The 22,825-nt window shown below is 38.7% G+C and overlaps 1 protein-coding gene and 1 long non-coding RNA gene across 12 annotated transcripts in view; one reads left to right on the top strand and one right to left on the bottom strand.

Moving 5' to 3' along the window:
* Window positions 1–22,825, bottom strand: part of LOC147374431 (platelet glycoprotein 4) — a 381,790-nt gene that overhangs the window by 67,649 nt on the left and 291,316 nt on the right. The window lies entirely within an intron of this gene.
* LOC147374433 (uncharacterized) lies at window positions 1,601–22,742 on the top strand. 4 transcript variants are annotated; one of them, XR_015163253.1, is made up of 5 exons: window positions 1,601–8,372; window positions 14,999–15,103; window positions 15,181–15,291; window positions 19,959–20,088; window positions 20,766–22,742. It is a non-coding gene; the product is annotated as an uncharacterized LOC147374433 (long non-coding RNA). The 4 variants fall into 4 exon arrangements; XR_015163252.1 differs by lacking the exon at window positions 14,999–15,103 and having other exon boundaries at window positions 1,607–8,372; XR_015163251.1 differs by lacking the exon at window positions 1,601–8,372 and having other exon boundaries at window positions 9,238–15,318.

Here is a 22,825-nt window from a genome sequence, read left to right as displayed (position 1 = left end):
TATCTAAATTAATCTTCATAACCATAATTTGAAGTAAGAATTGTTGGTTTCCTTAATTTACAAATAGTAGAAGTACCATGCAGTCCATGCGGTCTCAAAGAGTCGGACACAACTGAGTGACTGAACTGAACTGAAAAGTACCAAAGTACTGAGAGGCAAAAGGACTGAGAGGTCAAGTAAACTGCTCAAGGTCAAAGAATGCCAAGCTATGGTTGTATCACCTAGGACACTTGTCTGCAAGTAAGAGAATGCTCCAATAAAAGTAGATCAGAATATGGGGGGAACTTTACTTGTCAAATAATAAATATTAGGAAAACTATCAGCTTCCAAAATTCTAACTCTTCTCTAAAGCAGCCATTTTTAAATATTGGGCTGTCATACCATCTTGATAATACAATTATTTGCTTAAATTGCATATACACGTGTATGTATATACAATCAACTCAAAATCAAGACCATCTCCTGTCCCCTGCTGCTGCTGCTAAGTCACTTCAGTCGTGTCCGACTCTGTGCGACCCCGTAGACGGCAGCCCACCAGGCTCCCCCATCCCTGGGATTCTCCAGGCAAGAATACTGGAGTGGGTTAAGGAGAAAATATTACATGTTAAGTTTTCAAAATCAAAGTTCAAAATAAAAATTAAGTCCAAGTTTCTATCGCTCTGGGAAACAAAACTGTTTAACCTGACAAAGGGAACATGAAACATAAAATTAATCTAAAACAAAGAAAAGTAATCATGGTTACCTGGAAAAGGTTTTCTTTTTTGTTTGTTTTTTGTGAGAAAGAAACTTTGGGAATGGCTGCATACTGTATATTACTGAAATGGAAATGAGTTTTACAATCACAGACTCGGGTGTGCAAAAACAAAATTTTGTTGCACTAAATTTCATTTTATCTCAAACCTCCATTCTGTCTGATACAGCATATTTAGTCACTTTTAAGAAATTTCATTTTTGCTGTTCCTCAGTCATTTCAAGTTTAAAACTCTTGTTACATCTTTCTCAGTACAGGCTATTTTCAGAGAAGGAGATGAGAACACAGAGCATGCCCTCTCAAAATTTGCAGCTATGACTTTCCCTGGTTCTGGCCTTGAGCACTTTGCAGGTGGTGCCTTTCTTTTTCTCAGCTAACTTGCATAACCTTCAGGGGCCTTGAGCTCAGTGTTAGGGTCCAAGGGGCTCCATGAATCTGCTTCTAAACAGCGGCCTACGTACCACACACAGCCCTGGATACTTCACTGCCATAGTCTCTGGGGCAGTGTTTTCTGACATTTGTTCTCTCTGATAACACTTGTGTTCTGAGGTCCTCCCACTTGAGAGTTGAAAGGGAGAAGAGAACTTGCCTTTAGGAGTGAGTAGGCTGCGGAACGGATCACAACAGCTCTTTGGGATTCGTTCATGTCTAAAGTCTGTGTTTCCACTTTTATCCATGCTTCAGTTCTGTTCAGTTCAGTCACTCAGTCGTGTCCGACTCTTTGTGACCCCATGAATCGCAGCACGCCAGGCCTCCCTGTCCATCACCAACTCCCGGAGTTCACTCAAACTCATGTCCATCTAGTCGGTGATGCCATCCAGCTATCTCATCCTCTGTCGTCCCCTTCTCCTCCTGCCCCCAACCCCTCCCAGCATCAGAGTCTTTTCCAATGAGTCAACTCTTCGCATCAGGTGGCCAAAGTATTAGAGTTTCAGCTTCAGCATCAGTCCTTCCAATGAACACCCAGGACTGATCTCCTTTAGGATGGACTGGTTGGATCTCCTTTCAGTCCAAGGGACTCTCAAGAGTCTTCTCCAACACCACAGTTCAAAAGCATCAATTCTTTGGCACTCAGCTTACTTTATAGTCCAAAACTCACATCCATACATGACCACTGGAAAAACCATAGTCTTGACTAGACGGACCTTTGTTGGCAAAGTAATGTCTCTGCTTTTTAATATGCTATCTAGGTTGGTCATAACTTTCCTTCTAAGAATTAAGCGTCTTTTAATTTCATGGCTGCAGTCACCATCTGCAGTGATTTTGGAGCCCAAAAAAATAAAGTCTGACACTGTTTCCACTGTTTCCCCATCTATTTGCCATGAAGTGATGGGATCAGATGCCATGATCTTCGTTTTCTGAACGTTGAGCTTTAAGCCAACTTTTTCACTCTCCTCTTTCACTTTCATTGATCAAGAGGCTTTTTAGTTTCTCTTCACTTTCTGCCATAAGGGTGGTGTCATCTGCATATCTGAGGTTATTGATATTTCTCCCTGCAATCTTGATTGCATCTTGTGCTTCTTCCAGCCCAGCCTTTCTCATGATGTACTCTGCATGTAAGTTAAATAAGCAGGGTGACAATATACAGCCTTGAAGTACTCCTTTTCCTATTTGGAACCAGTCTGCTGTTCCATATCCAGTTCTAACTATTGCTTCCTGACCTGCATACAGGTTTCTCAAGAGGCAGATCAGGTGGTCTTGTATGCCCATCTCTTTCAGAATTCTCCACAGTTTATTGTGATCCACACAGTCAAAGGCTTTGGCATAGTCAATAAAGCAGAAATCGATGTTTTTCTGGAACTCTCTTGCTTTTTCGATGATCCAGCGGATGTTGGCAATTTGATCTCTGGTTCCTCTGCCTTTTCTAAAACCAGCTTGAACACCTGGAAGTTCATGGTTCACATACTGCTGAAGCCTGGCTTGGAGAATTTTGAGCATTACTTTACTAGCGTGTGAGATGAATTCATACTTAGGGCACAACTATTTTCCTAGTCTTTAATAAGACTGAATAGTAACCGAATGTCAGTTCCTTAGGTCCACTAAAAGTTCTCCCTCAATATGCAGCTTCATATCTTGCAGTTAGAAAAGAGAATGAAGTGGGCAGAATAAAACCATGTGGATTAATACCTCACAGTATAATTTATCACAGTATAAAAAACTATAAATTGTGGGAAACACACACATGATAGAAGTTTAGCTAAGAAAGAGATCAATGGGGACTGAATTCCTAAGAATATGTTCATAGAATTCTTACATCCTTAATCTTCCCTAGAAGATGAGTTAAATGTAAAAAAGTAGGAGGAAGTGGGATTCATGGGAAATAAAATTAGATAAATCACGTAAATCATTTGGAAATGTAATTGGTATGGTTGGAAAAAGGCATGTGCACAAGCTAAGCCTGGCTTGCCATAAAGGTTCCTATCTACAGAGAGATGGACATATTAGAGCAGTTTATAGGAGACTTAAGTACCTGAACATAATCTGACAGAAAAGATAGAAGGGAAGAACAAGATATTAAGATTTAAAATTATGACCTCTGGTTAAATGTGGCAGGTAGAATACATTTTCACTTGCATCTGAAATCTCATTAAAATGAAAGTTGTAGGTAGAATTTATAAAAATAGGAACACACATGTTCAGCTCAAAGATTTAGATTAGTGAAGACAAGAAATCGGTCAACATACAGAAAGCATAATGGACTAATGGTAATTGCTCAAACATCCTACAACCCAATTCTAAACATGTAGAATCTAGTCTGTCAGCAAAAAGAATCTACTCTATAAGTCCACATAGGACCATGGGGTGCATGGAAAGCAGAGTCTGAACTTGACTGAATATCTCAGGAAGTCCTAAACCTAAAGCTTCTCTCCATATGTTTTACACAGCCTGCTCTCCTTCCTCCTCATCTGTCAGAAGATGGGGTGTTTCCTCTTTTGAAACATGGAGTAAGAGATTTCTGGACCTAAGACAAGGAAGCCCAGCTAGGGATATGAGGGAGATCCATGTCGAAATAAGTTTAAGCCCTCACACTAATTTCTCTTCCACTGCCAATTCCAGAATTCTATCAAGCAAAACATTACAGAATTCCTTTCTAAGGAAACTGGCACAAGATAAAACACTTGACACTATTAGCTGAAGTGGAGAGGAGGTCAGGGAGCACAGTGAAATGGTCAGGACCTTCTGCTCAATCCAGAGTAGTACTGTCTGGGGCAAGTATGATACAAGCCTCATGCTAAATATTCCTTTAAAATATCCAGTAGCCACATTGAAAATGTAGGTAACTAGGTAATATTACTTTTAATATTATATATTGCTTACTACAACATCATAAATACTATCATTTAAATAAACATAAATTATTAATGAGATTTTTTTGCAGGGGCACAAAGTGTTAAAAGTCTGGTTTTTACTTTACTCTTAGAACACATTTCAATCTGGGTTAACTATGTTTCAAGTTCTCAATAGTCTCTAAGTTGCTTCAGTCATGTCCGACTCTGTGCGACCCGAGATAGCAGCCCACCAGGCTCTCCCGTCCCTGGGATTCTCCAGGCAAGAACACTGGAGTGGGTTGCCATTTCCTTCTCCAGTGCATGAAAGTGAAAAGTGAAAATGAAGTCGCTCAGTTGTGTCTGACCCTCAGCGACCCCATGGACTGCAGCCTTCCAGGGATTCCAGCCATTCGTCCATGGGATTTTCCAGGCAAGAGTACTGGTATGGGGTGCCATGGCTACCATATTGGACAGTGCAACTCTAGAATGAAATCTGTATTCATTTTGCCACAGTCTTAAATATAAATGGACAACCACCAGACATTTGAGGAATACTTCTGACTTGCATGAAAAAAGTCAAATACAAATAAACAATAAGGTTGAATACAAGAAAAGGGAATAAAAAACAAAATATTTTTGTGATTACTATCATCAGACAACTAAGAGACAGTTTTGTATCACGAAACTAGTAAAAAACCATGGGGCTTTCCTGGTGGCTCAGTGATAAAGAATCCACCAGCCAACGCAGTCCCTGGTCCAGGAAGATAACTACATGCCGTGGAGCAACTAAGCCTGTGCATCACAACTACCGAACCTGTGCTGTAGAGCCTAGGAGCCCTAACCACTGGACCCCATGCACCTAGAGCCTATGTACCGCAACAAAAGAAGCCACCGCAAAAAGAGAGCAGTCCCCACTCACCACAACTAGAGAAAAGCCTGTGCAGAAATGAAGACCCAGCACAGCCAAAACTTTAAAAATTAATATAAAAATTCTAATCATAATTTTAAAAAATAAATAGGAAAGAATCACTTTAAAAAGAAAACCATGAAATCCTAAAATCCACATAAATAAAAGGCAGCAATCTGGAAAAAGAAAACCATGATAGTAGAAGTAACACAGTGGAGCAAGCATTTGGAATATCTGAGTACAGAGGAGCCACGGAGCAGCATTAGAGTAGCTAGCTATAGAACAGACCCAACATCCACATAATGGGGTTTCCAGAGGAAACAAAACCAGACAAAGTGGAAATAGGATAGAATGCATAAATATTTTTCAGAATCAAAGGACATTAAATCCCCAGAGTGCAGAAAGTCGCCCGTCTACAGCAGAGCGGATATAAAGGACCACAGGCTATGACCTAGCTGCATGTTTTCACATCACAGGTACCAAAAATAAAGAGAAATTCTTAAAAACCTCTGGTGGGCTTGAGAGTAATGTCACATACAAATCGAAGAGACAACAGACAGCAGCACTGGGGATTTACAAGTCAAATAGCAATCTCTTCAAAAATGTCCAAAAATTATCTCCAGCTGTTAATCTCTGTGCAAATATATTTTCAAGAAAGAGGATATAGACATTTTAATATACACACGGTCCTAAATTTTACTTCTCTTTTACTGTTTTATAAGGAGCCCAAGAAATCTCAGAATATAAATTTTACTGAAACAAGGAAGTAAAAGTAGACGGGGAATTAAGGAAATAACTCATACAACAAATGAGAGGCATAGGGAATTTCCAGGAACAGCAGAAGGGAAGTTTCACAGTAAGAATTATGTCACAGGTCAAGGGGAAAAAAACAAAAACCAATTAATATTGGACCAAGAGGACAGAGGATATAAGGATGCAATTATTACCAGGAAAACATAAATTGCACCAGAAAGAAAGCACTCATTGTTTATTTCTTGGCTCTGCTGCTCAGAAAATTTCTAATGATTTACACAGTCAATACTATTAGAAAAATACCTACACTATTAGATGGAAGGTGAGAAGTATGTATATAGATGTGATGGATGGAGTGGTATTGTATTTAATACACAAAAGTTAGATCCTTCTCTTCTACAGGAGGAAATTGTATTAAAAAAAAAAAAAACCAGCTTTTTTTTTTTTTTTTTTAAACATCAAGAACACTTTAAGTATGTCATCTAAAAATAGTTCAGTATTCTAAAATTTAACATGGGGAGTGAGACAGGGTGGAGCAAATAAGGCAATTGTCTATTTTTCTTTAAGTTTAAAAATATCATTTGTCCTTTTAAAAAACTAACAAACATTCATTTGATATCTATATACATTTTAAAAACAAGATTGTAAGTGAATTGAGCTGTGCTAAGCAGTCCTTTACTTTTTTCCTATCTTGTGACTCTTGCCTTCACTCTCTTGGTTTTGTTGTGGCATCTTCATTTTCCTAAGTATTTCCCTGGAAACCTATCTTCTCAGGATAAAGTTTTATTTCCTGCTTTAAAAAGTTTGAGGCCATCCATTATGTATCTCTTAAAATCTCTTCAAAATACAGTACCTCCTTGACCCAGGTACTGTCATCCCTTACTTGGAATCCTGAGTTTCTGTGAAGGTATTTTTGGGCATGGAGAGTTAAGTTCATGTTTCTGTTAAGAGATTTGTGTAGAAATTTCAGTAACCATTCTACCTGCGTCATTTCTGTTTAGCTGGAAAATTTTATTGAAATCTTTACAAACATTTGCTATATAATTCTACAATCAGAAAATCAACACAAAAAGTGTAATTCTTTGTTTAGAATTTGACCAATTGCTCTATGAATATGAGTGAACTCCGGGAGTTGGTGATAGACAGGGAGGCCTGACGTGCTGCGATTCATGGGGTTGCAAAGAGTCGGACATGACTGAGCGACCGAACTGATGTGGAATCTAGAAAAATGGTACAGATAAACCTGTCTTCAGGGCAAGAATAGACATAAAGAATGGGCATGTGGACACAGGAGAGGAAGAAGAGAGTGGGAAGAATTGAGAGAGTAGTATTGACATATAATATGACCATGTGTAAAGTGGATGACTGGTGGGAAGCTGCTGTATTGCACAAATTCAAGATAGGAGTGAGTGATATATTTGTAAAATAACAAAAATTGATTTTTAAAGGAAGAGAAAAAGTGAGAAGAAGGGGTGAAGGCCAGATGTTGAAGCTCCTTGTATAATATTTCAAGGAGATTGAACGTTATTCTGGAAGCAGAATAGAACTGTTAAGTAATTGTAAATAGGGAAAGGGACGGGTAAGTGTTTTCATTTTTAAAGGGCCAAGTCAAAAGCAGTACATTGGGATGAGAATCTACATAGAAAACTAAGCAAATACTGGGAAGATAGATAGCTCTGCACTAAGACTTGTGTTCAGTCTAATGAGGAGAAGGTGGACTCATTCCTGACAGCGTTTGGATTAGTGGGAGAATGGTGCAGTTCATGGCAGCAGCTGTGGCAAAGGGTTGTAAAACGAAAGCATGCCCTTACAGCCATCATCATGAGTGGGAGAGAGATTCTGGTTAAGCTTTTATTTTATTTTTTTGATGGTGCTCTGGAGCATAACAGCAAGGGTAGAAAGAAAATTAATGAAAACTGGGTAAGAACTGAGTAACAGTCCTGGTAAAAGCAGAGACAATACACTAAAGGTCAAAGGAAATGAGGGACTTGACACTTCTTTTATATTGGCTCAGGCTGAAGTGACATAGTATTTGCTCTACAAATAGCAGAGCAGATAATATGAGCCTGCACAGACTTCAGTTGATATTAACATTAGGAAGTATTTAATCCCCTAATTTCTCACTTTCCCAATTCACATTCCAGGCTGAGGTTGGTGGACTTAGGGCCATGCTCAGCCTCATGGGAGCTGGGGAAGAGATGTGGGGATGAGGGTGAGGAACAAAGATCAACTGCAAACAGCCATGGAAGAGTAAGCAGGAGACATCGATCCTTTGATTTACTTAGTCTAGAGTCAATAATGACCTTGTCGGAAAGAAACAATGGAAAAAATTATTATATGAGCCTGCTTTTTGTTGAACATGTAATCTTTCTTGTTTGGCCAGTAGATGTGTAAAATGTAGATGCATTATGACAGTTCAAAAAGGATAGGATGGAAGAGAGGAGAATCTAAGCCTAATGACAGTGGGGGAAAAGGAGACTCTGGAAGAAATCATCTGGATAGTTTTTGCAGTTGAAAACCATTGCCACTGTTTGCTGCCAAGCCTGATATGCTCCGAGAAGAAAGGAATATATGTAAACAAGAATAAGAAAGCTACCTTTTTATTCTGGCATCAGTCACAACAACGGTTTTGAGGATACCTGTGATGTGTTAAAGAGTTTTCAGAAGCACATCATGTGCAGGAATATTTCAGGTAAGAAAACGGATTGGCTTGAATCCTTTTCATTTCAGATTGTACCTGCTGCTTAAATGGGTACTCAAAATACTTCTTTTGACAAAAAGCAGTAATGTAACTCCATCTGTAGTAAACTTCTAGACAATAATATTAAAGAACACACATATCCAAAAGCACATTATACTAATTTGACCCCGCATAAAACAGACTCCAAGAATAGACTACGTTCCCAAGTAGCCAATGGATATTTATTGTATTATTTCCCTTTTTTTACTGTTAACAAAGAATTAAATCAGTTATCAGGAGTCTTCTGTAATGTAATTATTGAACCATTCAGATTTAAGGATCCAAAGTGCTGCCTTCGATTGTACTAAAGAGTGAATAAACCCACCTCTAGGCCCATGACAAGTATCTATAGTCTTTAAAATGACTTAAGCCTTATTGTCTAATTAAAAGTTAAATATTTAACTTGAATTTTAACTTTTTAACTTCCATTTCCTGTTGTAAATTATTATTTCTGGTTCACATAAAAAAAAGCTACACATCTTACTTGAAAACAGGAAAGATGAAATAGAATCATACAGAAGAGTAAACCGTAAAGAGACAATGAAAAATGAGCATCTTTCTTGGTTTAGATCGTATCTTCAAGGGTAACTAAAGGCCAAATTTCATGAAGCTCAATCAAAACATCCTATCCTCACTAATAAGATAATATGATAAATAAAGCAGAGTTGGAAAATAAATAACTATTTCTTCTTTATTGCTTTTATTCTATTCTAAAACCAATCAAGAAACTCAAAGATGAAGAAACTTAATCTTACATATGAAACTGGTAATCTTGAGCCTATTAAATAGCTCATGTTTAAAGATCATATATGTATAAGTCAAAGAAAGTGTTATATTTAGCAATATTACAAATACATTAAATATTACATTGTGAGATATTTTTTCATGTGTGACTTATAGAATAAGCCTGATTTATATAAACTTATCTCCTTCTCTCTTCAGAGCCTTCCACCTGCAACACTTTCTGTACATATCTGTAACAAGTTACAAAGCAAATTATTAGCATGGGACATTTGTCAGTTTCTACTCATTTAAAATCCATACATTGCTTAAAGATTATTCAATCATGAACTTAAATCACTTAATTAGATGTTCTTTTCTTTAAGCAAAACTGATGATAATGACAGTCCATTATGTAAAAGAAAAAGATTATCTCACTTTTTTTAGTAGGCATCTAGAATGTCTAAGTAGTAAGTTTTTAAACCACATTTATGTGTTTAGCCTAGATATATATTTCCAGAGATATTTTGATTCATCATCATTCCCAACTCCAAAATTCCAGTCTCTGATTATTAAATTCTTTTCTATATAGTAAGTGGAAAGACCCTTTAAAATCTTCACAAGTAACTTTCACTAAATAAAATTAAAATTTTATTCCATTTATTTCCTATATGCCAATGGTTTATATTTACATAAAAGATTAGTGTTTATGGTATAAGTACAAAAAATAATCAGTTCCCTAACAATCTGTGCCCTTTGTAGTTATTATACATAGATCAATCTACTTTTGTGGTCCTTATTGATCATCATCATATTGCTAGCTTAAGAGGAATCAAATTTTGTATTAAAATACGCAATGGGTTGAGCATACCATAGGGCTTAGGGAGGAAATTACAAAGAACTGTTAGAATCTTATCACCAAGTACAGGAAAGTGGATTTCATGGAAGTAAGTTTAATTACTGAAGTAGCAAAGAATTTTATCATGAGAGAGAAAACAGCCCCTGACATCCAGGACCTGGCCCGGTGCTATCACTTAGGTCTTGTTGTCTCTGGACACTGCCCTGGCTCTCACACCTGGCTGTGGTATCCTCGTGTTGAACAGAACCAATTTCACAGAACATCAACTTTAGGCAAGGACACTCTGTGACCATGAAGAGTCAAGACAAAAACAAAACGCTCTGTAATTATGTCTGAATACAGACCTCTTATGAACACTGTCTAAGCCACAGGCATCATGTGTCCCCCTTTCCCAGCTAATCTGGGTCACTGCTGCTGCATTACCAAGATAGGCTTATCTTCCCTCTTCCTAGATAAGACTTTTTAAGGCACCAAATTGTAAAATTACCCTGCTTCCTGACAACGTTCAATTCAGAGTAATGCTCTACTTCCTTAAACCCTCTCCCCAGATCACTCAACCGAAGTTCAGCTTTTATCAGAGGTTCTTTTCAACGGCTTCTGACCCCATGGTACACTTTTTCCTCTTGGCAATAAGTAGTGAACTCAACTTTTTCAACTACAGGTGTCTTCTTGGTAGTCTCTGGCTTAAGGCAAGGACAGTAATAAGTCAGCTAAAAAGTTTGACCCCTCATGCCTGTGTTATCAGGTAGTTCTGATGCATTTGGTTATATAATTTCCCAGAATTTTGGAGAAGAGTAAATAGAACATCAGGCTTCCCTGGTGGCTCAGCAGTAAAAAATCCACCTGCCAGTGCAGAAGATGTGGGTTCAGTCTCTGAGCAGGGAAGATCCCCTGGAAAAGGAAATGGCAACCCACTCCAGTACTCTTGCCTGGGAAATACAATGGACAGAGGAACCTGGCAGGCATACAGTCCATGGGATCTCAAAGAGTTGGACACAACTTAGCAACTAAAACAACAACAACAAATAGAACTTCACAGAAGGAACATTAGTAGATGACACAGTGATGAGGAACAGGAGAGATTATTAAGGGGTATGCAAAACGACACTAGACAAAGATTCTGAGGCTAAAGCTACTGTTTCAAGTATGGAGTGAAATATCCCACTGAGATGAAGAACATGATTCAGGGCACAAGGAGAGGCAGATCATGAGCCAAAGAACCATGAAACACCAAAGAGGCTTATAACCCTGTTTCACAACTAGAAACAGGGTTATAAGAAGAAAATTTTAAGTCTGAATACCAAGTCTTAGCCACTATGTTGAAAATATTATACTATTCTTATATGTATATTATATTGTATCTATAAGAAGCATGGCTTCCCTGGTAACTCAGCTGTAAAGAATCTGCCTGCCAAGCAGGAGATGTGAGTTTGATTCCTGGGCTGGGAAGACCCCCTGGAGAAGGAAATGGTGACCCTACTCCAATATTCTTGCCTGGGAAATCCCATGGAAAGAGGAGCACAAAAGAAAAGCTAAATATCACTAGGAAACTAATAACCCTCCCAGTAAAGGGTTATCAAGATAATTGTAGGTTAATTTTAATAATTTAGAAGAGATTAAGATAAAGTGTGTATTTAGAAGGGATTAAAATGTTAGGTAATCAGCAAGATGGGAAGATCAGGGTACGAATGTAAAAAATAAGAGTAACGATGACAATGATGATGATGACAGTTATAAAATTATAACAACAATATGACACATAACATGAGTTGCTTAGAAGCAGGCATTATGGCTACACTTGGGCTGCACACTCTGTGCTTGCCCAGCCATAAGACTGAATAAAGAGCTCAAAGTCAGTGGCAGACACATCAGTGGTGTAATGAATGGGGGATCTTACATGTCAGAAGCAAGTTCCTGAATTGACACTCTACCATGTGTGGCAGACAATGGGCAAGACATGGCAGCAGTCTGCTGGCAGAGGGCCAGAGGATGTGGAGAGGGAAGTTAGCAGTTGATATCAGGTTGAGTCATCAGTTACCAGAGAAACCAATAGAGGGGTGCATCCCTCATTCCCCTTTGATAAGCTATCTTGGTGGAGATGTTTTGATCAGGAGATTAGGACAGCAGTGCCCACTAGCTATTTTACTCAGCTCCTGGACTGTGATGAACTAGATGGGTGGGATGGGGGTGGGGCAGAGGACAGTCCAAGAGGGAGGGGATATGTGTATACATATAACTGATTCAGTTCCTTGTACAGCAGAAACTAACACAATGTGGTAAAGCCAAAAAAAAAAAAAAAAAAAGCAAAGGAAAGGAAGAGAAAGATTGGAAGAATCACTAGCTGGGGCCAGGGACAAGTTTGTAGGCATTTATTGATTAGATTCAGTGATTAACAAGGAAGGTCAGTAGGATGTGAGTAGGGTGTAGGTGGGCAGGGAATGGTTGAGCAAGGGATGTACAGAGAGCAAGAGAATAGCCTAAGCATGGCCTAAGCATTCTTAGTTACTCTCATGCATGCCAATATTTTGAGATCTAATGTGTTAAAGCTAGTCTGATTTAAACAACTATTAAAATTGAGCCTAGTGCTATGAGATAATACTTCATACTCTGTAGTTTCCAGCACTCACCTAGTAGTCCTTATTTTCCAAAAGAAGGAAGAATTTAAAACTATGTAAGACTCTGAACCGGAGAAGGCAATGGCACCCCACTCCAGTACTCTTGCCTGGAAAATCCCTTGGACAGAGGAGCCTGGTAGGCTGCAGTCCATGGGGTCGCAAACAGTCCGACACGACTGAGCGACTTCACTTTCACTTTTCACTTTCATGCATTAGAGAAGGAAATGGCAACCCACTCCAGTGTTCTTGCCTGGAGAATCCCAGGGACGGCGGAGCCTGGTGGGCTGCCATCTCTGGGGTCGCACAGAGTCGGACACGACTGAAGCGACTTAGCCGCAGCAGCAAGACTCTGAACTTGGCTTACCCATGATGGTACATGTCCTCACCTAATCTTATCTTGCCCTCGAACTCTTGCCTACATGGCAAGCACTTGCCAGGCAGTCACGCCTGCAACCTGAACCAACTTCTTCTGATCTGGTCCTTCACCACTGGATCACAACCCAGAAGATACACAAATTCTGGCTCCATTCTTTTTGCAATGATTTTTACTGGTTCTCATATTGGATCATTTCCCCTATCAAGCTTTTTGCATTTTTTTAAACTATTAGATTACTTTTGAAGCTACTTTCCTATAATAGTTTGCATCATTCACTTTGTTTCTCATTTATTTATGCTTTTATTCTTCCATTGACACTGGTAAATGTTTCATTGACCTGTAGCCACTGAAACAGTAAAATAAAATAAATTCCTTAAGCATTCTTAGCCTGGGCTTCTAATTGGGATGAAATGAGGGAATCAACAGAACAAAAACCTGGTATTTTCATGCAAGGAGCTCACAGCATCCCTAGGAAGACAGCTTTGTAAACAGACAATTATAATATTAATTTACTGTGACACTTACACCCAGGTGGGAAGAAAAATGGTGGTTCATGTAAGAAAGTGAAAGGACTGCTGGTGGAAGAAGTGATAGCTTACTGCATATAGTATACAGGGTCCAGGTAAGGAATGGGGAGACAGCAAAGGGATTAGGGGCATGCCCCTAAAATGCAGATGCATAAGAAATTGTACAACTGGGGAAATACAGTTTGGTAAGGCTTTGGTACATGGTACGAGTTTTGGAAAAGAAAGGACACTGAAGAGGTGGGCACAAATGACATCATGAAGCCCTAATGTAATGCATAATATACCAGGCTGAGGGTTTGGCCTGAATACCTAGGAATTCATTCTCTCAGAAATTTCTCTTGAATGCAATACAGAGTCACTTGGGGATTTTAGAAGGTAGCGTGAACAGGCAAGATTGGTTAGTAATGAGCTAGGTAGAGGGCTTAAAAAACAAAATGAATTCTAGGTTTTAGGCTCAGAGCAACAAGATAAAAAGAATGGAGAGGAAATAAGAGATCTGGGGTGGGACAGGATAGCTCTATCTAGCGTTCTCACTAACTGCAGGACCCGAAGCCAGTATCTTAATCTCTGTGAGCATGTTTACTCACACTGCCTATTTAAAACTATTTGAGAATTAAATAATGACAGTTAACCCTTCTTCAGAACTTATGTGCAAGGCACTTACATATTTTACATAGTCACTTGCTTATTTTGAGCAACTGGTCCATAAAGGCAGTACTTTGATTAATCTTATTTAACAGACAAGGAAGCAGAGATACAAAGAGGTTTAATATGTTCCCCAAGGTCACAGAGCTGGAAAGTGGCAGATTCCAGGTTTCAAATCTTTTCAATCCAGCTACAGAGAGTATTTCAACCAGTGATTCCCAGTGCCTCTCATTAGATACTAGGCATTTTTCATAATTATTATGAATGCCCTGAACATACCAGTAGGTTATAATTGGCTATTATAATTTAATCCAGCCTGTTAGTTTAAAAGTATTTGCAGAGTACATATATATGCATGTTTTACTGAACTTTAGAAGATACTCAGCAGAGTAGGAAACAAAACTCTATCGGGTTTGTTTGCAATTTTGAGCATAAATGCACCTCATAAATCAAAGCACAGTAACAAGATAATGTGTTGAAAGAGGTTAGACACTTTCAACTCACGAGTAATGCATCCATGTCTAGAACTTGAGCAGCAGGCACGTAAATGGGTGAGTCTAATGATCAGGGAAGAGATTGGGGTGGTGAAAAGATTTGGGTCTCTTCAACAGCTAGGTTATAGTTGAAACCATAAGAAAATAGATGTTGGTGTTGATGGGAAGGGGGAGCCTAGAAAAACTGCAGAAAGGGCAATCCAAAGGCTAAGCCCAGACAGGAAAGCTCACTTCACTTCTTTGGGCCTCAGAGTCCTCACTTGTTTAAAAAAAAAAAAAAAAATTTAGTGAATCATGGTTTAAGAGTGTGCCAGGAACTATTCTCACTTGCAATGTTTGCAGCTTTTGTTGTGAACAAATGTGAACGTTGGAAGACCTGCTGAAAGGTGACTTCTAGCCTTAAACCGGAGGGAAGAAGTTCAACTTCATAGCTGCTGCTCTGCCATGGTAAATTATTATTAAACAAGTTTTCTTCTCACAAAAGCCCATTCAAATGGTTTCAATCGCTTTTATTTATTCTACAGGATTTCAGCTCCACAAATGCTCCTGCTGTTACTATGTACAGAGTTCTGCATGGGAGATGTGAGGAAGAAAACAAAATGGCATCTTTCATACGCAGGAGGAATATTAATGAGGTAGAGAAGAGGGAAGGGATCATTATGGTAAACTTCCTTTCTGTTTGCCCCCTAAGATTAGAATTTACTTTTTCCTTGCCTAATCCTGGTTTTCCTGACTTCATCCGGTAAAACATAGAATTTTGCTGAACTGCTATAACTGAACGATATAGTATGCGAAACAAAGTTTGGATAACAGGAGACAAACTCTTAATGAGGTCAGGACGCAACTCTGACCAATGAATTGAGAAAGAAAATAGAGAATGATGTCTGTATCTCTCCATTTGCTGTGGCCATTACATCCGCCTCAAGGGAGGGCTTTGGAGGTATGTGTGGTTAGGCTAACAAAGAACATCTACTATGCTATGGTTTCCCATGAAGTAGGAAGTGGAGAAATCAAAACCTGTACTTTCCCTGTTCAGTTCAGTTCAGTTCAGCACTCAGTCGTGTCCGACTCTTTGTGATCCCATGAATTGCAGCACGCCAGGCCTCCCTGTCCATCACCAACTCCCAGAGTTTACCCAAACTCTTGGCCATCGAGTCGGTGATGCCATCCAGCCATCTCTTAGCAAATCTTAAAAATGACCATTGGACCCAGAGTGGAACTGGCTTTATCTAAAAACTTTGGTAAATGTACTGTAGACACCTAAGAAACTGAACACAGAAGCAAACATATCTAAGCTCTGCACATAGAATGGGAAATAGGATAAGATTTTCATGGCACTGGGTGAGATGAATGAGCTTCATGGATTTGGTTCATTGAGGAATTATCAGTGTCTGTGAATTTGCATACTTAGCATAGCATGAAACATAGAATATTTCTGTTAAATTTTATAATTTTAATAGATGATCTACCCTACACAGAGAGAGAGAGAGTAAAAAACAAAACAAAAGAGACATGCTGAGAAAGGTGAGGGTGGTACTGGTGATGGTAATATTCCGTGAAACTGCTTACCTGAGAATTTCTCACTCACAAAACTGCACACATCTATGTATTACTTTATGGTAGAGATTTATGTCAAGTTGGATATTTTTTAAAAAGTGCTAAGCATAAGAAATGGAGATAAAAGATTTTAAATTGTTTTACATGACTAAAAATTCTTAAGATCTAGTTTAGACCTCATTGGAAGGTGAACCTTTTGGGTTATAAAAGATTTACACCTATTTTTGAATAAATATGTACTATCTGTTTATTAAGTGCTTACTATGTATCCAGCACTAGATATTGCTGATACTAAGTCACAAATGAAACCCAGCCTTCATGGAGTTCACAGCCCAGCAAGAAGTGCAGACTCCACATAATAGCAAAGGTCTGTAAACAGAAGCCTTATATCAAAGAACAGAGCTGGTATCTCTGAGCACTGGCCTTATCACAGCTCATGGCAATGCATTGGAATTCCCTGTCTACGTGTCTGCTTGGATGTAACTTTTGACCAAGCAGCTCTTAAAGACTGGGCTCATAAAAACTAGATATTTCCATGCAAACTAGAGTCTTTCTGCCAAGAGACCCAACTACAATTTAGATTATATTTGTCCCTCACTGCAGACAAAAACACTTCAATCAGAAATAAATTTAGGAAGCTAAGCTAAAATGGATGGGAATGGGCAAATTTAATTCAGGTAACCATTGTATCTACTACTGTGGGCAAGAATTCCTTAGAAGAAATGGAGTAGACCTCAGAGTCAACAAAAGAGTCTGAAATGCAGTAATTAGGTGTAGACTCAAAAGTGACAAAATGATCCTGGTTTGTTTCCAAGGCAAACCACTCAACATCACAGTAATCTAAGTCTACGCCCCAACCACTGATGCCAAAGAAGCTGAAGTTGAACAATTATACGAAGACCTACAAGGCCTTCTAGAACTAACACTAACAAAAGATGTCCTTTCATGATGGGGGACTGGAATGCAAAAGTAGAAAGTCAAGAGATACCTGGAGCAACAGGCAAGTTTGGCCTTGGAGTACAAAGAAGAAGCAGGACAAAGGCTAACAGAGTTTTGCCAAGACAATGTACTGATCATGCAAAGACCTCTTCCAGCAACACAAGAGATGAATCTACATGTGGACATCACCAGATGGTCAATACCAAAATCAGATTGATTATATCATTTGTAGCTGAAGATGGAAAAGTTCTATATAGTTAGTGAAAACAAGACCTGGAGCTGACTGTGACTCAGAACATCAGTTTCTCATCACAAAATTCAGGCTTAAATTGAGTAAAGTAACAAAAAACACTAGGCCATTTGGGTATGACCTAAATCAAATCCCTTATGATTTTGCAGTGGAGATGACAGATAGATTCAAGGGATTAGATCTGATAGACAGAGTGCCTAAAGAACTATGGACAGAGGTTCATAACCCTATACAGAGATGTTGACCAAAACTATCCCCCCAGAAAAAGAAATGCAAGAAGGCAAAAGGTTGTCTGAGATAAGACAGCTGAGATAAATAGCCGAGAAAAGAAGAGGAGTGAGAGGTAAAGGAGAAAGGGAAAAATATACCCAGTTGATGGAGAATTCCAAAGAATAGCTTTGGAATTCCAAATATTTCAAAGATTATCTCTCCAAAGGGGACATAAGAAAGCCTTCTTAAGTGAACAATGAAAAGAAATAGAGAAAAACAATAGACTAGGAAAGACTAGGGATCTCTAGATTAGAGATGTCAAGGGAATTAGAGATGTCAAGGGAACATTTCATGCAAAGATGGGCATAATAAAGGACAGAAACAGGAAGGGCCCACAGAAGCAAAAGGGATTAAGAATAAGTGGCAAGAATACACAAAAGAACTATACAAAAAAAGATCTTAATGACCCAGATAACCATGATGGTGTGGTCATTCACCTAGAGCCAGATATCCTGCAGTGTGAAGTCAAGTGGGCCTTAGGAAGCATTACTATGAATAAAACTAGTAGAGGTGATGGAATTCCAGTTGAACTATTTAAAATCCTAAAAGATGATACTGTTAAAGTGCTGCACTCAATATGCCAGCAAATTTGGAAAACTAAGCAGTGGCCACAGAACTGGAAAATGTCACTTTTCATTCCAATACCAAAGAAAGGCAATGCCAAAGAATGTTCAAACTACCACATAATTGCACTCATTTCACATGCTAGCGAGGTAATACTCAAAATCCTTCAAGTTAGACTTCAACAGTATGTGAACTGAGAACTTCCAAAGATACAAGTTGTATTTAGACAATGCAGAGGAACAAGAGATCAAATTGCCAACATCTGTTAAATCATAGAAAAAGCAAAAGAATTCCAGAAAACCATTTACTTTTGCTTCATTGATTATGCTAAATCCTTTGACTGTGTGGATCACAACAAACTGTGGAAAATTCTGAAAGAGATGGGAATACTAGAGCACCTTACTTGCCTCCTGAGAAACCCTTATGCCAGTCAAGAAGCAACAGTTAGAACCAGACATGGAACATGGACTGGTTCCAAATTGGGAAATGAGTACATCAAGACTGTATATCGTCACCCTACTTATTTAACTTATATGCAGAGTACCTCATGAGAAATGTTGGGCTGGATGAAGCACAAGCTGGATCAAGATTGTCAGGAGAAATATCAGTAACCTCAGATATGCAGAGGACACCACCCTAATGGCAGGAAGTGAGGAGAAATTAAAGTGCCTCTTGATGAAGGTAAAATAGGAGAGAGAAAACGCTGGCTTAAAACTCAACATTCAAAAAGCTAAGATCATAGCATCAAGTCCATCACTTCATGGCAAATAGATGGGGAAAAATGGAAACAGTGACAGACTTTATTTTCTTGGGCTCCAAAAACACTGCAGACTGCAACCATGAAATTAAAAGGTGCTTACTTCTTGGAAGAAAAGCTATGACAAATCTAGCCAGTGTACTAAAAAGCAGAGACATCATTTTTCTGACCAAGGTCTATCTAGTTAAAACTACGGTTTTTCCAGTAGTCATGTATGGATGTGAGAGTTGGACCATAAAGAAGGCTGAGCACCAAAGTATTGATGCTTTTCAACTGTAGTGCTGGAGAAGATTCTTGAGAGTTCCTTGGATAGCAAGGAGATCAAACCAGTCAATCCTAAAAGTTACCAACCCCGAATACTCACTGGAAGGACTGATGCTGATGCTGAAGCTCCAATACTTGGGCCACCTGATACAAAGAGCCGACTCATTGCAAAATACCCTGATGCTTGGAAAGATTGAGGACAGGAGGATAAGGGGGCGACAAAGGATGACATGGTTGAATGGTATCATCCTCTCAGAGGATATGAGTTTGAGCAAATTCAGGGAGATAGTGAAGGACAGGGAAGCCTGGCATGCTACAGTTCGTGGGGTCGCAAAGAGTCAGACACAACTGAGCAACTGAGCAATAACAACAACAAGCCTTAGAGCACACAGTACTCTATATATAATACACAGTTATTATATTTTGGAGGTATTTCCATGGGTTATATATGTTAGTTACTAGAATTTTAAGAGTCAATTATGCATTTATAATGGCAACAGCAAGATGCTGACTCTGGTATCTTCCTTCTATTCCTCCAGTAACTATAGTATTATTTTTAAGTCACTTGTTTGGCCTATTTTCTCTTGATAGGTCCTTAAGGGGTCTGTTTGTGTGCAGTGGTGGCAAAGTATCCACAGAATTCAACTTGTGTCTTCATCATTTACTAACTTAAGTTTTTCTTTTTTCACTTTCATCAATAGGTTTCATTCCATAGAAACAAAATTTAGAGCCACCACCTGAAAATAAAAAGATCCTGGATCCTTGTCAGTGTTCAGCACAATAAGATGTCTAATAATGTTTTCTGTAGCTTACAACAATGTCTGACACACAGTAAGTGCTCAAATATTTTTCAACAAATGCATCGAGAAATAAGTTTATCTGAAAGAGGATGACTATTATGTATTCAACCAAAACAGGTTTCTGCTGTTTTACAGTCCCATCAAAGTAAGAATTGGAGAAGGCGATGGCACCCCACTCCAGTACTCTTGCCTGGAAAATTCCAGGGACGGAGGAGCCTGGTGGGCTGCAGTCCATGGGGTCGCTAAGAGTCGGACACGACTGAGTGACTTCACTTTCTCTTTTCACTTTCATGCACTGGAGAAGGAAATGGCAACCCACTCCAGTGTTCTTGCCTGGAGAATCCCAGGGACGGGGGAGCCTGGTGGGCTGCCATCTATGGGGTCGCACAGAGTTGGACACGACTGAAATGACTTAGCAGCAAAGTAAGAATACTTGTAGGAAAGATGCCACTTACTAAAGTGTATACCTACTCTGAGAAGACACTGTATTTAGGGTCCATGAGATGGGACCACTGTACTGAATAACCTTTTATTTCTTTATTTCCAAAGCTTCCTAGAGTGAGATACAAGAAAGACCCCTTATAACAGCACCTGTTACATTTCAAATAGAGTAATAATGAAGTTCTACATAGAATGAAGTGAGCCTCCAAATGAATTTCAATTAGACTGTGTTCTCATGAGTACTAATATCCCTCCCTTTTGATTTAGGCGAAATGGAAGAAATTTGGGGAAATTAAGATGGGAGGAATGTAAGATTGAAGTTTGGAAGATTTAATAAGAGAAACAACACTGAGATCAAACTCATCACTTTTAAAACTGTCCTCACTCGACTTTTAAAGTTCACAAGCACTGAAGGATGCATGGTGCTCTTCTATTTGCGCTCACTGTGGAGTCGTTGGTGAAGGCAGCCAAGCTGTCTGCTATGTCGCCTCCAGAACGTTTGCCAATTTTCTCTCATTTCCTCCTTGAGATGACAGTGTGTGACAAAGGTCTCTGGGTATATTTCAAAACATCTTAAACTATTTAACAATGTAATATCAAGCCCTAATTTTAAAGTGTTATTTATTCTCCAGAAGACTAAATTTGTCAGAAGACACAAAGCTCAATTCACCTTGCCCTGATCCATAAAGAAATGACTAGAAAGTGCACTGTGGAACCAATGGCATACTTATTACTTGCCAGATGTAATGGAGAGAAAGTTTCCAGTGGCTTAGTCAATATGTATACTTCAACATGCAACACACGAAACAGTAAAACTATTTACTAAACTATATTTCTTTTTATATCCCCAGCACACTTACCTAGTTTAGACTGTTTCCTTTTCCTGGCAAACAATTCATTGTTTGTGATTTGAGAGAATCATTTTGGATTAGGCATGATTTCAGATTCCAGGAACCTGGTGTAGACACAGCATCACTCCTCCAGCAGCACCTCCCTCCTCCCCACTCCAGATCTCTGCTTTTAGGTTATAGTAAAGTGGAGAAGGAAATGGCAACCCACTCCAGTGTTCTTGCCTGGAGAATCCCAGGGACGGGGGAGCCTGGCGGGCTTCCGTCTATGGGGTCTCACAGAGTCGGACACGACTGAAGCGACTCAGCAGTAGCAGCAGTAAAGTGATGGCACGCTTTTCAATTTTCATCCAAAGAGCAATCAACAATGTATAAACAACTGACCAATTAAAAGTACTTCTCATCTAAAAGCCCTTCTTTTTCATTTTAAAATTTTGTGAATTTTTCCTTAAAAAATTCAACTGTGAAGTTTAGTTTGTAAATACTAAGAATATTAAATTCCTTAGCTAGTGATCTCAACCAACAATCTATGCTAAAAGCAAAATTAGCCCTAATCACTTCAAGGGCAGTACATTATTATGTATTTCTTCATTCCAAGAAAAAAAATATTCTTTCATTTGATTGGTCCACTCTGCAGTCTTATATGGTCTTTGCCACTGATTTGTTAGCATTTTAAAGCCTTTTTTCCTTTTTTGTTTTTCCTCTTTTGCCTAACAATGATTCTTCTGGGTTTGGGAGCTTACCATTTTTCCCCAGGTGAAAATCTTTTTATTATTCTCAGGTGTTTGCTTTCTTTCTGTAACTCTCAGAATAATTCATTGCAAAGTCGTCATTGTCCTTTACAAAAGGATCAAATTCCAAATAATTACAGTTTGTATTGTACATCCTTTGAAAATATTTCTCCTTTCCCCTTGCCAGGATTGCAGGAGTCTCATATATTGTCCCACAAACCCTACTGCTTTTTCTTAGTCAGGTATACCTGAGAACAGGACAGGTTGCTTGTTTCTCTCCATCTGATCCAGATCCTACCTGAGTTCTTGCATAGGAAGTGAACAGAAGTTAATACTTTTAAAAGTATCAGTCCAGAGTGCTTTCCCCTGTATTCAACACGGCTCCAAGAGACCATTCTCCAAAGAATTATGGAAGGTGACTCTTTTAAAAGGTAAAGAAGCCTGTTTATTTCATTCTCAAGACTTTGTAACAAAGCATAGAGTCAGATGGAACTGCTTTTTTGGTATCAGCAGTTGTCTCTAAAGAAGTATATCATTATATACTTATTTGTCTCTAAGCATATCCTTAAGTTTCCTGTCTGAATAAGTCTTATATAGCCATAGTATGAAATACACCATATAACAAAAATTCTGCCATGAAACAAAATTCCCTCCCCTCAAATATCTGGTGCCAATAGTCAGTATAATTTCTATGATCACTAGTGATCAGTAATTTTATTTATGGAAATATTTTTTTCTTCTAAGACTT

The sequence above is a fragment of the Bos grunniens genome, chromosome 4 (genome assembly GCF_055505025.1).
Source record: "Bos grunniens cultivar Pamir isolate PY7600 chromosome 4, Bosgru_T2T1.0, whole genome shotgun sequence".
Taxonomy (NCBI): Eukaryota; Metazoa; Chordata; class Mammalia; order Artiodactyla; family Bovidae; genus Bos; species Bos grunniens.
Note: the sequence above shows the minus strand (reverse complement) of the source record. Positions and strands in the feature narration are given on the sequence as shown.